This window comes from Aquarana catesbeiana, linkage group LG11, assembly GCF_042186555.1.
Source record: "Aquarana catesbeiana isolate 2022-GZ linkage group LG11, ASM4218655v1, whole genome shotgun sequence".
NCBI lineage: Eukaryota > Metazoa > Chordata > Amphibia > Anura > Ranidae > Aquarana > Aquarana catesbeiana.
In genome coordinates, this window is record NC_133334.1 from 13164838 (window position 1) to 13180287 (window position 15450).

The 15450-nt window shown below is 47.4% G+C and overlaps 1 protein-coding gene across 1 annotated transcript in view; it reads right to left on the reverse strand.

The window, feature by feature from the left end:
* The window catches only part of LOC141111844 (natural cytotoxicity triggering receptor 3 ligand 1-like), an 82404-nt gene that overhangs the window by 21706 nt on the left and 45248 nt on the right, over positions 1-15450 (reverse strand). The gene's annotated exons all lie outside the window — the stretch shown is intronic.

The following is a 15450-nucleotide window of genomic DNA, read 5'->3' on the forward strand; positions in this document are numbered from 1 at the left end:
AGCTATCACAGACCTAAAGGCAGACCTGTTAGCAATGGTGTGTGCAGCATATTGCATTAGGGTGTGCACCCAAGAGCACAAACACACGTGTGTGTGTATCAGGAGGGCAGTGGACGGTGTCAGTTCATTCACTGTGTTCATTCAGAAAAGGAAGGGGGCAGTTAATGAAATATTTACCAGCCCCTTCCCTGCTCCTGAGAGGAGCTGCAGGGGGGAGACAGGAAGCAGGGGGAATCGGCACTACACAGGGTGATTAGGGTGTGTCTAGGCACACCAGGCACACCTTGTGTGCATGCCTATGCCTTTTAGTGCTAATCTGAAGAAATGGCAAAAAGACCCCTTTCACACTGGAGCGCTTTACAGGTGATACAGCGCTAAAAATATCGCCTGCAAAGCGTCCTGAACCAGCCGCTGCTGTGTCTCCAATGTGAAAGCCCCAAGGGCAGGACGCTAAAAATAGTCCCGCTAGCAGCATCTTTGGAGCGGTGAAGGAGCGGTGTATACACTGCTCCTTCACCGCTCCTGCCCATTAAAATCAATGGGACAGCACGGCTATACCGCCTGCAAAGCGCTGCTGCAGCAGCACTTTGCGAGTGGTTTTAACCCTTTCTCGGCCGCTAGCAGGGGTTAAAAGCACCCCACTAGCGGCTGAATACTGCCGCAAATACGACGGTAAAGCGCCACTAAAAATAGCGGCGCTTTACCGCCGACGCCACCCCAGTGTGAAAGGGGCCTAAGTGAAAGAGCTGGCAAACAGAGAGACAAAGCAATACACAGACTGAAGCTTATTACAGCCACACATTCCCAGCACATGGTTGAAATAAACAGACAAATATGTAGCGGTTCCCCCGTAGAAGCTGCTGGTAGTTGTAGTCCATCTGTCACCCTACCCTGCCCAGTCAGGCACACGATTTGTCTTTCAGACAGAAAACAGTCCATGCACTTTGTTTTGTATTTTTATTGAGGGGATTAAACTTGGATAGGGTAGTTATGAGATGCCCAGTTGATTGAAGAAATTGTTAGGGACTGAGGAACTATATACACTTCTTGTGTATATACCCTTTCCTCCGGCACAACTCAACTTGACTCTTGAACTCACTCTCAAGCACTTCACTTGCTTCTTGCTGAAATCACTCATCCAGAACCAGCTAGCACTGATATGCAGGCCTGACACTGACTCAGTCAGGCCTGAAACGAATGCCCTTTGCAGGGATTCAGACCGCGGGCCCCTTTGGTGTAGCAAAAATGAAGGTAGTCCCAATGCTAGCTGTCCATGTGGCTACTGCTCCCAGCACCACCTCATCAGGCCCTGCCAGCTCTCCTGGCTACAGATGCCTCTCTCCACTGCCCATGCCACTACAGTCCTCTTAGCTGGCTCTGCACCCATCTCAGACTGCAATCTCCCAGTCCTCTCAGGCATGTCTCTAAGTCCTCCCCGACTGTGTGTCACTCACCAGCCCTCTTGGCTGTGACCTGTTGTTCCTCTCCTGGAGACTTTGCCTTACAGTGCTCTCCTGCTGTCCTCTCCTTGCTCCTGTGCCACCTGTCCAGTACACCTCCACGTGTTCTTAGAGGGTTCCGTCTGCACCCGAGTCCAGGCCCAAGGTCACCCCCCCCAGACTGGGGAGCTCCCTCTAAGGCATTGACAGCCCAACACTCCATCTCCAACTTCCAACCCAAACAACTCCTCCCCAGCTGGGCTGACCCTGGGTATTTAAGGAGGCTTGCCCCCTACCAATCCAAGTTGGGATTGGTCAGGGCTTCTCAGAATACTCCAGACAGCTCCACCTCTCCTCTCCTCCTTCCTTTCCAGAAGAAACCAGAATATTCTGGAAAAAAGTTGGAGGTCTTGGTGATGCTACCTGAGAGTCACCAGCTCTCCCTGAGTTACTCCTACCCCAGATCAAAACACACACAGGCTTGGCTGCCAACTTATGCTTACCTAATTTCTGCCTAAAAGAGGAAATTCTCCAAAAAGCCAGCCAAAACGTTCTTGTCACTTTTCATGGAGAAAACTTACAGCTATTCCAAGACCTGTCCCCTATCAGTGTTGCCAACTGCCCGTAGATTTAGGGGCAGCCCGTAAATGTTCATTACTGGCGATGGTGTCCGTAAAAAAGATGGCCAAGAGCTGACTATGCAATTGAGCATGCTCCGTTCCGAAGCCGGCCGGGCTCAGGAAAGCTCATACACGCTCGGCCGAGCGGAGCATGCACAGTAACGTAATGGCGCTGCCTGGTGCCATTTTTGAATGGAAACCACTCACGCTTGGTGGTGGCGCCTTGCCCACTCACTACAGCAGAGGAGCCAAGGAGGGGTGAGTGGGGGTAAACTGAAGCCGTGAAGGGCAGAGGAAGAGGACACTGATGGTGCTGCAGCTGCCCTGTGAAGAGCACAGGAGGAGGACACTGATGGTGCTGCCTTGTGAAGTGCACAGGAGGAGGACACTGATGGTGCTGCCCTGTAAAGAGGCACAGGAGGAAGACACTGATGATGCTGCCCTGTAAAGGGGCACAGGAGGAAGACACTGATGGTGCTGCCCTGTGAAGGGGCACAGGAGGAGGACACTGATGTGGAGAGGTAATATGAAGGGGGACAGAGGAGGAATCTACTATGAGGGGTTAGGAGGACACTACCATGTCCGCAGCCTCTTTCCACCTCCTGTAATATGTCTGCAGTCTCTGACCATCTCCTGTAGTATGTCTGCAGCCTCTGTCCACGTCCTGTAGTATGTCCGTAGTCTCTAACCATCCCCTGTATCATGTCCACAGCCTCTGTCCACCTCCTGTATCATGTCGGCAGCCTCTGTCCACCTCCTGTATCATGTCCGCAGCCTCTGTCCACCTCCTGTATTATGTCCACAGCCTCTGTCCACCTCCTGTATCATATCCGCAGCCTCTGACCATCTCTTGTCTTTTATCATGTCTGCAGTCTCTGAGGAGGAGTCCGGAGAGGAGTCAAAAGTGGGAATGTTCCCGGGATAGGGGTCACGGCATGAGTCAGATGTGTGTGGACTGTGGAGAGGAGACTATAGGATAAAACCAGAGCTGCCAAGCTGGAGCCCTCTGACTGAGCCCTGCATGGTGCACCTGAGAGGAGGTCAGTGACAGATCAGGCCAGTCTAAAGGGGGGGTCACTGATGTAAGGGGGAGTGAATACAATAATGTAAAGGGGCATTGATATAAAGGTTCCCCCCTATATTGGTAACCAACCCCTTACCTTAGTGTATTCACTCTGCGGATGGTGGTCTCTAGTCACCAGAGAGTGCCCCCCACATCAGAGTTTCCCCCCACATCAGAGTTTCTGGCGTTCCCTTTTACATTAGAGTCTGCAGGATTCCCCCTTACAGTGCAAGGGCAATGCTGCAGACCCTGATGTAAGTAGGAACTCTGATGTAAAGGGAACGCAGTGGACTCTGATATAAGGTGGTCTCTGGTCACCAGAGCCCCCCTTGCATCAGAGTTCCTGCCTTAGATCATGATCTGGAGTGTTCCCTTTTACATAAGAGTTCCCTTTCACTGTAAGGGGGAATCCTGCAGACTCTTATGTATGTGGGAACTCTGTGCTGGCTGAGTTATAGTAACCTGACCTTCATGTAAATGGAGAAATATGTTTTTTTGACTTTTGTTTAGCTTAAAGGGTAACTCCACTTTCATGGGGAAAAAATAGCAAATAAAAGAAAAAATATATTGTGTACAAGTCATATTGTAATTGAATGTTAATAAAAATTACCTTTCCTTTTTATTCTGCAAAGCAATATGGCTACCTGGAGGTGTTCTGTACACAGAATGTGTACTGACCACTCACCAGAAACATAATTTCCTGTTTGTGTGATTGGCTCACCAATTTTCCCAGAAGTCTGCCTAATGCCGTGTACACACGGTTGGACTTTTCAGCTACAAAAGTCCGACAGCCTGTCCGACAGACTTTCAACGGACTTTTGACGGACTTTCGACGGACTTTCTAACGAACGGACTTGCCTACACACGATCACATCAAAGTCCGATGGATTCGTACGTGATGATGTACACCAGACTAAAATAAGGAAGTTGATAGCCAGTAGCCAATAGCTGCCCTAGCGTTGGTTTTTGTCCGTCGAACTAGCATACAGACGAGCGGATTTCTGGATCCGGCGGAGTTACGACGTAAAGATTTGAAGCAAGTTCCAAATCTAAAGTCCGTCAGATTTGCGACTGCAAAAGTCTGCTGAAGGTCCGGTGAAGCCCACACACGATCGGATTGTCCGCCGGATTTGGTCCATCGGCGTCCGTCAGACCAGTCCGACCGTGTGTACGCGGCATTAGACACAAGTCAGATTTCAGGCATCCCCGGCAACAAAAATGCCATTTTTGGTGAGATATATTCAATAGAAACCCATCTAAAGGAATGCAGGCCCAGCAGCTTTCCTCATTAGTGCCCTGCAGCTCCACAGCTGACAGATAATTATGAAAACACTCCCATTAGACCCACTCAGCCCAGAGACACAGACAAACACACAGGGATTTCTTCAGAATAACAAAAAGGTAGGAATCTGCAACAAAGGTTGTTAAAATCCTTGTAATGTACAGAGATCACCCAGAGGGGAATGTATTTTTCTCATTAAAAGTGGACTTACGCTTTAAACACATTGCTGATAGCGCTAGCTATATATTTATAGTTTAAATAATGATATTTGCACTGTTTAACACTGAAACTGTAATTTTAGGTACTTTTTTGCAGTCTGTAAAAAATGCGGCTCTGTAAACAAATTTCATGATTTTTTGTCAGTAAGAAATTGGTGCTGTTTGTAAATTCTGGAGTCCTGCCAGTAAATTTTACTTCCGGGGGTTGGCAACACTGTCCCCTAACACACTCAAGAACAGGAGAGTAGTAAAACCTTTACTGAAGGAGCTGAAAGAGGCTCTGTAAGTCACTCTTGGAGGGGATGATAAGGGACTATATACAAGATTTTAGTAATAAGAATGATATCATTAGCAGTAATCAGCATGGATTCATGAAGAATCGTTCTTGCCAAACCAATCTATGAACCTTCTATGAGGAGGTGAGTTGCCATCTAGATAAAGGAAGGCCCGTAGACGTGGTGTATCTGGATTTTGCAAAAGCATTTGACACAGTTCCCCATAAACGTTTACTGTACAAAATAAGGTCCGTTGGCATGGACCATAGGGTGAGTACATGGATTGAAAACTGGCTACAAGGGCAAATTCAGAGGGTGGTGATAAATGGGGAGTACTCGGAATGGTCAGGGGTAGGTAGTGGGGTTCCCCAGGGTTCTGTGCTGGGACCAATCCTATTTAATTTGTTCATAAACGACCTGGAGGATGGGATAAACAGTTCAATCTCTGTATTTGCAGACGATACTAAGCTAAGCAGGGCAATAACTTCTCCGCAGGACGTGGAAACCTTGCAAAAAGACCTGAACAAATTAATGGGGTGGGCGACTGCATGGCAAATGAGGTTCAATGTAGAAAAATGTAAAATAATGCATTTGGGTGGCAAAAATATGAATGCAATCTATACACTGGGGGGAGAACCTCTGGGGGAATCTAGGATGGAAAAGGACCTGGGGGTCCTAGTAGATGATCGGCTCAGCAATGGCATGCAATGCCAAGCTGCTGCTAACAAAGCAAACAGAATATTGGCATGCATTAAAAGGGGGGATCAACTCCAGAGATAAAACAATAATTCTCCCGCTCTACAAGACTCTGGTCCGGCCGCACCTAGAGTATGCGGTCCAGTTCTGGGCACCAGTCCTCAGGAAGGATGTACTGGAAATGGAGCGAGTACAAAGAAGGGCAACAAAGCTAATAAAGGGTCTGGAGGATCTTAGTTATGAGGAAAGGTTGTGAGCACTGAACTTATTCTCTCTGGAGAAGAGACGCTTGAGAGGGGATATGATTTCAATTTACAAATACCGGACTGGTGACCCCACAATAGGGTTAAAACTTTTTCGCAGAAGAGAGTTTAACAAGACTCGTGGCCACTCATTAAAATTAGAAGAAAAGAGGTTTAACCTTAAATTACGTAGAGGGTTCTTTACTGTAAGAGCGGCAAGGATGTGGAATTCCCTTCCACAGGCGGTGGTCTCAGCGGGGAGCATTGATAGCTTCAAGAAACTATTAGATAAGCACCTGAATGACCGCAACATACAGGGATATACAATGTAATACTGACACATAATCACACACATAGGTTGGACTTGATGGACTTGTGTCTTTTTTCAACCTCACCTACTATGTAACTATGTAACTTATAATGGAAAACAACACCTGCTTCGTACCCCAGATGAATTATCTGCCTTCTGTGACAAAATACAAATCACTCTTTAGATTTGCCAGAATGGCACATAGAATTCCGTTTACCGCCAGCAATCAATAATGCTCCTTCTATCCCTGGGTCCACACCTCCTAAATCTCCATTCCAAAAGGGGAAACACCGCAAACATAATTACAATGCACCAGCTGCAAAATCTCCAAGGACAAGAGAAAACCATTAACTAGGAACTAACACTGCTTTTTCAAACTTTAAGGACACTCAAAGCACTTTGAATGTGCTCTTTACTTTTACTGAGCTATCAACAGTTAATACCCTCAGTCACTAAGCTACTAATTTTTGTTCTTCACTTTCTGTTTTTAAGAATACATACAAAAGCTTGCCCCCTAGATGGCACCCTAACTATACAAAAGCCTACAAAAACTCACTAACTATAGAAACTACACAGGATGCATTGCCATCATAGATGGATTGACCCCAGATGAGCATACTTACCAACTGTTCCGAATTTCCCGGGACATTTCCGGGATTTAGACTATTTCCCGATTTTATTGTTTCCTGGGAAATGTCCAGAGAAATCAGTTTTTTCACGATTTTCCGCCGCTGCCGCTAGAGGTCGCACACCTCTAGCGGCGGCGGTGGAAAATCGCTGGGACACCTGATGCAAGGACGGACTCTGCTGGGGGCACCTGATGCAAGGTCGGACTCTGCTGGGGGCACCTGATGCAAGGACGGACTCTGCTGGGGGCACCTGATGCAAGGACGGACTCTGCTGGGGGCACCTGATGCAAGGACGGACTCTGCTGGGGGCACCTGATGCAAGGACGGACTCTGCTGGGACACCTGATGCAAGGACGGACTCTGCTGGGACACCTGATGCAAGGACGACTCTGCTGGGGGCACCTGATGCAAGGACGGATGGCTGGTGGCAGGCGACGTGGCAGGTGACACGTTCAGGGATCCCACTGATTCGGCATTATGGTGAGATGAATGATTTCATTCTATATTACAATGTAATAATAGAAATAATGCACTTCAATCATCCTGACACCATAACAACCATGGTGCCGGGATGATTGAAGTGCTAACACCAGGTGTTTGGAGTATCTTTATCTGCTGATTGTTAAACTTTCTGGAATACATATATTTCTATTGTTGTGTAGGATCTGGGGCTGCTGTTCCGCCACCCCTCCCTCCCTCTCCCTCCATCCCTCGTTCATCTCAGACGCTAACCACACCCCCTTTGAGCCACGCTCATTTAAGACACGCCCACTATTTTGGGTAAACCATGCCCATTTTTCACCGCGGTACGCTCCGCACGCCGCATCTTTACTTTCCCCTTGGGCCACACCTACAAACGTATGCCTCGCCCCCTAATTATAATAAGACTCCGTCTACAGCCAAAAAAGTGTCCCTACATTTTTTTTACAATGTTGGCAACTATGGATGAGACAGATGACAATCAAAGGAAACCTACACTTCGTGTATCTTGTACGATGATTTACTTAATGGAAAGCACTGAAAGAGGGAGTAAACTCTGATGGGTTTTTCCTAATGCACATTATGTGACACTTAAATGCAAAGGAAGCCCGCACTGTTCCCGCTGGAGGCCTTCTTCGCCCGTCTTTCTTACGGGGCAAGGGACTCTGGCTGTGTGACTGGCTGGAGCCGCGTGACGTCACTCCCACGCATGCGCGCGGGAGCCGCCGGTCATGGCACATGCTCTTGAAGAAATGGCATGGGTGGCCATTCCTTCAGAGTGCATGCCCCGATGACATCATTGGCACAGTATACATCTCCTAAACGGCGCTTGTTTAGCAGATATTTACAGTACCTATAGGTAATACTTATTCTAGGCCTACCTATAGGTGCAAATTACAGGAGGTTTACAACCTCTTTAAGAATGCAATATTAAGGAGGTGCGCATGCGTGGGACTCCCGAGGAGGCGCTCTAATCGAGAGCTCCACACCGCTCCGGCCCTTCTCCTCCCCCAGAGCTCTCATATCGAGCGGAACCGGCACCAAATCCTCCCCTGGGCTCACCAAACCTCTCTAGCCCACTTCTATATGCCGAGTGGCACGAAAAAGAGCGAGGTGAGCCGCCAACTGACCTTTAACCAGGCGGCCCCTGACCCGTCCAAGATGGCGACCGCAGCTTCTCAGAGGGACAGCATGGAAGTCACAGATCACTCTTCCCCCACCCAGCAGCGCGCTGACATACTGGCAACAACTGTAAGTCACAGCATAGCTCAAGGGATCCCCCCTGCTAGAACAGACTCCCTCCTCAACAGGGCCCTGGGTGATATCATCCACCCACCCAGGCTCCATTCTCCTCTAGGCCTAGCAGGGCCCAGCCATCCCCCAGCCTCACAGCAGTCCCAGACCCAGGACATGCAGCTCTTGCTACAGAGCTTTTCAGATATGCTGGCAGCAGGTCTAGCTCAGAATGCCACTCAGATTACAGCCGTTATTAAGGCTGATCTACAAAATTTGGGCTCTCGTATAGATGCGATTGAGCAGGTGGTGGATAACACTGCTGCATGCACCAACCAGAACCTGGCCTGTATTCAGTCTCTACAAGACCAGCTAGATACTGCCTTATCCAAAATAGACGATTTGGAAAACAGAAATAGACGTTACAATTTCCGTATACGTGGGATACCCGAAACAGTAACGGATATAGCGTATACCGTCCAATTATTTATCAAAGATCTCATTCCAGACATCCAAAATCACAGACTTGAACTGGACAGAGCACACAGAGCCCTCCAGCTTCCCCGCCAAGATGGCCTCCCGAGGGACATCGTGGTCAAGCCCCATTTTTATGGTGTGAAGGTGGAAGTTATGAGAAGATCCCGCAACATAGATAACCTGTCATTTCAAGGGCATAAGATTCAAATCTTTGCAGACATCTCGCCAGCCACGGTTCAAAAACGAAGAGCGCTCAAGCCATTGTTGGTAATACTCGCCCAAAACTCCATCAAATATCGCTGGTCGTTCCCTTTTCGCCTTCAATTTCACTTCAAGGATGTTCCCTACCACTTCTCCAACTTCCAGGAAGGGGAGCACTTGCTTCTGCAACTAGGCCTGATCTCACAAACTCTGGCTCCCCTGCAGGAAACACCTACCCCGGGTTCTTCCAAGAGACCCCCCCCCCGGGTAGCCCCCTTACTCCACTGTGGAACAAGCAGCTACCAAAGCGGCTACGGGACTCTCGCTCCACAAGATGAACGTTCCTCCTCACGTCCGGAATGGATTTTCTTCTTCCAACCTACCTGGTGGACTGACGATCACGTGTTTTCTTCTGAGTAGGGGCATCCCTACGTTAAACTAACTGCTGCAATCTTTTCAAGCCAGCCTATGCCCACAGCTTGGCCCCCCTAGCCCTATTAATGGCTATTGGGGATCCCTTTCTGGGCTACACTGTATCCTCCTGACGAGGAGATCTACTTTACGGCATGTCACAGTAGACAATATAATGACTACCCTTGTAAAGATAAAAAAGGAAAGAATATGCTTTTTTTCTTTTAGATTTTTCCCCTTTTTTTCTTTCTCTCCTTCCTTTTTTTTTTTTTTTATACCCCCCCCCCCGCAGTGACCCCCCCCCCCTTTTCTTTTTTTTATTGCATTTTTGATCTCGGTTCCCTACTTTATACCTAATGTCCTACAACCAACTTGCAATTTAGTTTGCACTCCCTCCTGGTGACCGATCCCACATTTTTTCGCCTTGCATTGAGGGATCCAGACGGCCGGAGCGGCCCTGCATACCACCCTCTCTGTTGTGACTCGAGGGGACTCAGTGCCCCTCTGGTGACATCGGGTAGACAACCCAATTGGAGGTTGCCCTCTCCCCTTTTTCTCCGGGCTCCCCCTTTTAGGGGAATCCGGAGCAGGACTAGTAATACTAGTCTGAGTTTTGATTACTTCCTTTATATACTATTTCCTAGTTTTGATCTCATTAACTGTTGGTTTTGCACTTAATGTTTGCGGTATTATTATGCCTGATTAATATACTTGTCCTACATTCTTCTCTTTCCCTTCTTCTCTCTCCCTTTCCTTTCTCCTCCTCTCCTTTGTCTCTTCCCCATTCCCCTCCCTCTCTGTCCCACTCTCTCCAGGAATCCTCGCGGAGCACGCCTACCTACCCAGCCCTCAGGAAGAATTACGAATCTATTCCTCTTCGAGCCGACGTCCGTTCCCGGGTGGTGCTGGTAAGCTCCCTTTGCTTCATATCGCTCCACACTCCGTGGACCCATGGCTAACCCGACTACCCAGACACATTCGTTAAAAGTAGCTTCGCATAATGTCCAGGGACTCAATTCCCCCTCTAAACGCCGCAGCGTTTCAGAGCTACCACTCTAGGGGCCTCGATATTGTTCGACTTCAGGAAACCCATTTCCCAGCCAGTTATAACCCCACCTTCCTACACCGTTCGTTCCCAACTTTTTTCCTGGCGAATGCTGACACCAAAAAAAGGGGTGTCGCCATTCTCCTATCTAAAAATACTCCCTTTGCACTCACACACACGATCAAAGACCCAGAGGGCAGGTTTATTTTAATAAAAGGAACTATAGGGGGGATTCTGTACTCTATCATCTCCTATTACGCTCCTAATCAAAGACAGGCACCTTTCTTCACCTCTATGCTGTCGACTCTAGCCCCTCACTTGGAAGGCAGGGTGATCATGGGTGGTGACTCTAACATCGCTTTTGATCAACTGCTGGACAAGTCCTCTCATGGGAGATCTCGGCTTAAAAATCCGCCCACTCAAAGCCTCAAAATTGCAAGCCTTTTACATGATATGGGCCTGATAGACGTGTGGAGGGAATTAAACCCCACGGCAAAAGATTATACCCATTTCTCGGCACCTCATAATACCTACGCCAGAATTGATCATATACTCCTCCCAAATTCAGATATCCACACAGCATCCCATGCCTCCATACAGGAAGTCCCATGGTCAGACCACTCCTTAGTGACACTTAAACTCTCCTGCTCCCTTTCACCTTCTGGGCCTCCACAGTGGCGCTTAAGTAAATCACTACTATCTAACCCCGTCCACTGCATAATTTTAGAAAAAGAAATCAGGGAATTCTTCCGTCTCAATGATACAGGAGACATCTCTCCTAGTGTGCTCTGGGGAGCACACAAGGCTGTCCTTAGAGGGAAAATGATCCAACTGGTGTCTCAACTCAAAAAGGAAAGGAAAGCAGATATAGTGCAAATGGAAAGGGAATTCCATTCCCTCAGTAAATCCCATAAAGCTGACCCTTCTTCCACAACCCTGACCAAGCTAGAAGCCTCCCGAGTAGCGCTTAATCTGGCCCTTACATCTAATGCAGACAAGCATCTGACCTGGCTCAGTGGCAGATTCTATATCCAAGCAAATAAAATTGGCCCCCAGTTGGCTGCTAAACTTTCCCCCAAAATAAAAACCTTCTCTCTGCCCAAGATCAGATCCCAATCGGGAACTCTTACCCAAAATCCCCAAAAGATCTTGGAAACCTTCCAGGCTTTTTATTCTAAGCTATACTCAGCCCCCGACCCTAACAACTCAGACTCTATTGATTCCTTCCTGAATAGCCTTGATATTCCTACACTTTCAGACTCCCATAGGTCCATTATGGAATCCCCCTTCAGGGTAGAGGAAATTCATGAAGTCATAAAGAACCTCAAAACAGAATCAGCCCCAGGCCCTGAAGGCTTCTTCGCACATTATTATAAAGATTTTTCGGTTGCCCTCTCTCCTTATCTGGCCCGCCTCTTTAATTCACTTCGCGCGGGGTCCCCCCTGGAACCGTCAGCCAACTTGGCATACATATCAGTAATCCCCAAACAGGGTAAGGACCCCAGTGGCGTATGCAACTATAGGCCAATCTCGTTAATTAACGATTTAAAAATTATGACAAAAATTCTGGCTAATAGACTGGCTTCCTTCATTGCTAACTATATCCACAAGGACCAGGCGGGGTTTATCCCCGGAAGACAGGGGCCGGACCAGATCAGGAGAGCGGTAGACTTAATTTCCCTCATGCAATCGTCATGGGATGGGGGGCCTTCTCATCCAGGATATGTCCTTTCGATAGATCTCCAAAAGGCCTTTGACACGGTCACCTGGCCATACCTCTTTACTGTTTTGCGGAAATGGGGCTTTGGCCCAGACTTCATTACCACCATATCCTCCCTTTATTCCTCCCCTAAAGCACGTATTAAAATACAAGGCCACCTTTCCGAAGAATTCTCTATATTGCAGGGGACTAGACAAGGCTGCCCTCTCTCACTGATTCTATTCGCAATAGCGATAGAAACTTTGGCTCTGGCCATAAGACAAAACCCTAACATCCATGGAGTGCAATGTGGTCAAAAGACTCATGAATGCGCCCTCTTCGCCGATGACGTCCTCCTGTTTGTCACCTCCCCCCTCATTTCCACCCCCAACATTCTACACTTACTTAACTCGTTTGGCTGCATATCGGGACTTCAGGTTAACATGGCCAAATCAATGGCTCTGAATATTTCCACCCCCCATGAGCTGGTGGAGAGGCTCAAGACCCATTTCCCCTTCACCTGGTGCGACTCCTCCCTACCCTACTTAGGTGTTTTTTTATCAGCGAAAATAGAACAGCTCTACCACCACAATTACCCCCCGATGATCAAGAAACTATCCGATGATCTCACGCATTGGGCCCGGTATAAAATGTCCTGGTTAGGTAGAATAAATTCGGTCAAAATGACATTACTTCCTAAGATCCTGTATCTCTTTCGCTCCCTACCTATTCCCATCCGAAAACACACACTAGACAAACTACAGGCTTCAATTACCAGATTTATCTGGGGGGGGGAGGGACACCGCTTTTCCAAACAGGTGCTATACCGACCTAAGAAAAAAGGGGGCCTAGGTCTCCCTAATTTATGGTGGTATTATCAAGCAGCACAACTCTGCCAATTTTCAGCCATTTATTCTAAAGGCCCTAGACCTGATTGGGTTGATATTGAACGCCAGGCCACTCCTAACCATACTCTGGACTTCCTGGTTTGGAGACCACAAAAGGAGAGACCCCCGATTCTTTCCCCCTCCTTGTCTCACTCAATGGCCCTGTGTGACACACTATATAAGAAACATTACCTCACTTCTGCATGGTTGCCCCTGGCACATATTTTCCACAACCCACAATTCCAACCGGGTATAAACATCGAGGCCTTTAGGTGGTGGCTCGACAAGGGCCTCTACATAATAGGGCAATTCTTCATTAACTCCGGTCCCATTTCACTTAAGTACTGCATCTCTAAATTGGAGATGCCAGCATCAGAGACTTTCCGCTATTACCAATTATCATACTTTTTGCGTGGGGTTTGGAAAAGCTCGTCAGCCCCACTATCGGTTACTCCCTATGAATTCTGGTGCTCCTCAGCCATGGGTGTAAGGGGAGGAATTTCCCTAATATACTCTGCACTAGCGGAGCCCCGGGAGAAAGCGAATTATATGTTGCAGTGGGAGCAGGATCTGCAACTCGACTGGGACATGGATACCTGGCATACTTGTGTCTCCCGATCCTTTAAGGGCATGCTTAGTTCCTCCCTGATGGAAGCGGATCTTAAAGTCATGACCAGGTGGTACCTGGTACCCACCCGAATTACTAAGTTTTATCCACATTCATCGCCCCTCTGTTTCAGAGGTTGTGGCCATATAGGTTCCCTACTTCACACATTTTGGGAATGTCCCAAAATTAGAGGGTTTTGGAATGGAATTTTTTATCTCATCCGCAAAACCACAGGCTTTGCAGTCCAACAAAACCCCACCATAGCTCTTCTAAATGACAGCATCCCGAAAGTACCTAAATTGTCTTGATCTCTGATTCACTTCATTCTGCTTGGGGCCAAGATTACGCTAGCTCACGCCTGGAAAAAACCTTTGGTTTCCCTTCGCCAGGCCAAACAGAAAATTTCCTGAATTATGACACAGGAGATGGTCTCGAGCAGAATTTTAGACACCTCTGATAAATTCAGACTTATTTGGGAGCCCTGGGCTCGTTTCCTGGGCCTACCACCCCTCACCTGAATCTGTATAAGGTCTAGGTAACCCCCAGGTTCCGGTCGGCTCCAGGCCCTCCTCTTTCTCCGCGAGGATTCTTGCTCCTAACCTTCTCATACCTTTTCCTTTCTCCCCCCACTTTACCCCTCTGTTCTTCCTCCTTCTTTCCCTTTCCTCCTACTATCTTCTTTCTAAAATCCTACTAAGTATGATCTGCAAAGATTGAGAATAACGTACCTTGCAGAACTCTCCTTCACTGTTTATTTTTCCTTTAACTACATATTAAGGCTGTACAGTTTAAGAATTGAAAAAGCCACAACATAATGATTTAGCATGTACCTTCTCTAATTTTTGGATATAGCCCCCTGTATAAGTGATACTATCTCTTAAGTTATTGTTGGGCTCATATTTTTATTTTTTGTTACGATAGAGTTTTTGTTTTGTTCAATGATGGGAGGTCCGTGAGTTCAGGACGGGTCCAGGGAAGGCCTTTTTGATCCCCCAGTGCTCCTCTCGGCTGGTCTGCGTACTGCAGGTTCCCATTTGGGGTGCGTGGCCGACCCTTGAGGAGCCCTGGTACCTGCGAGCCTTGGCTTCCCTATCCTGATCCCCTGCGGCCCATCTCTAGGAGATAGAGTTTTTAATGATGCCCTTGAGTTTCTAAGTGTTTACACATTTATTTTGAAGCTGAATCTATGGAAGGTACATGTATATCTCGATTCTAATGTAATTTACATTGTTGTGTTACCTCATTTGGTCTCTGCCATTTTGATATTTTTGTACTGTTATTTATTTTTCAATAAACAGTATTTAAATAAAAAAAAAAAAAAGAATGCAATATTAAGTTTCCATTACCTGTTCCTAACAAGAATCCACTGTACTCATTATACCACTGTTTTCTCTTATTTCTCATGTGTTCCTTTTTATAACTCTATTTCTGAACCTCATAAATGTGAAATGGCTTAGGCTCCTCAAGACAAAACTTGATTGTGTTCACATGATTAATTTTTGTTTTTTTTATAACAGCTAGACCCAACTATGTTTTGAGTCTTTTTATACAGGCTACTAAATGACAACACCCGCATCATCTTAATCCTAAATGTACCGGTGACAACGGCTTCTACCAGGACATCTTCTGCAACACA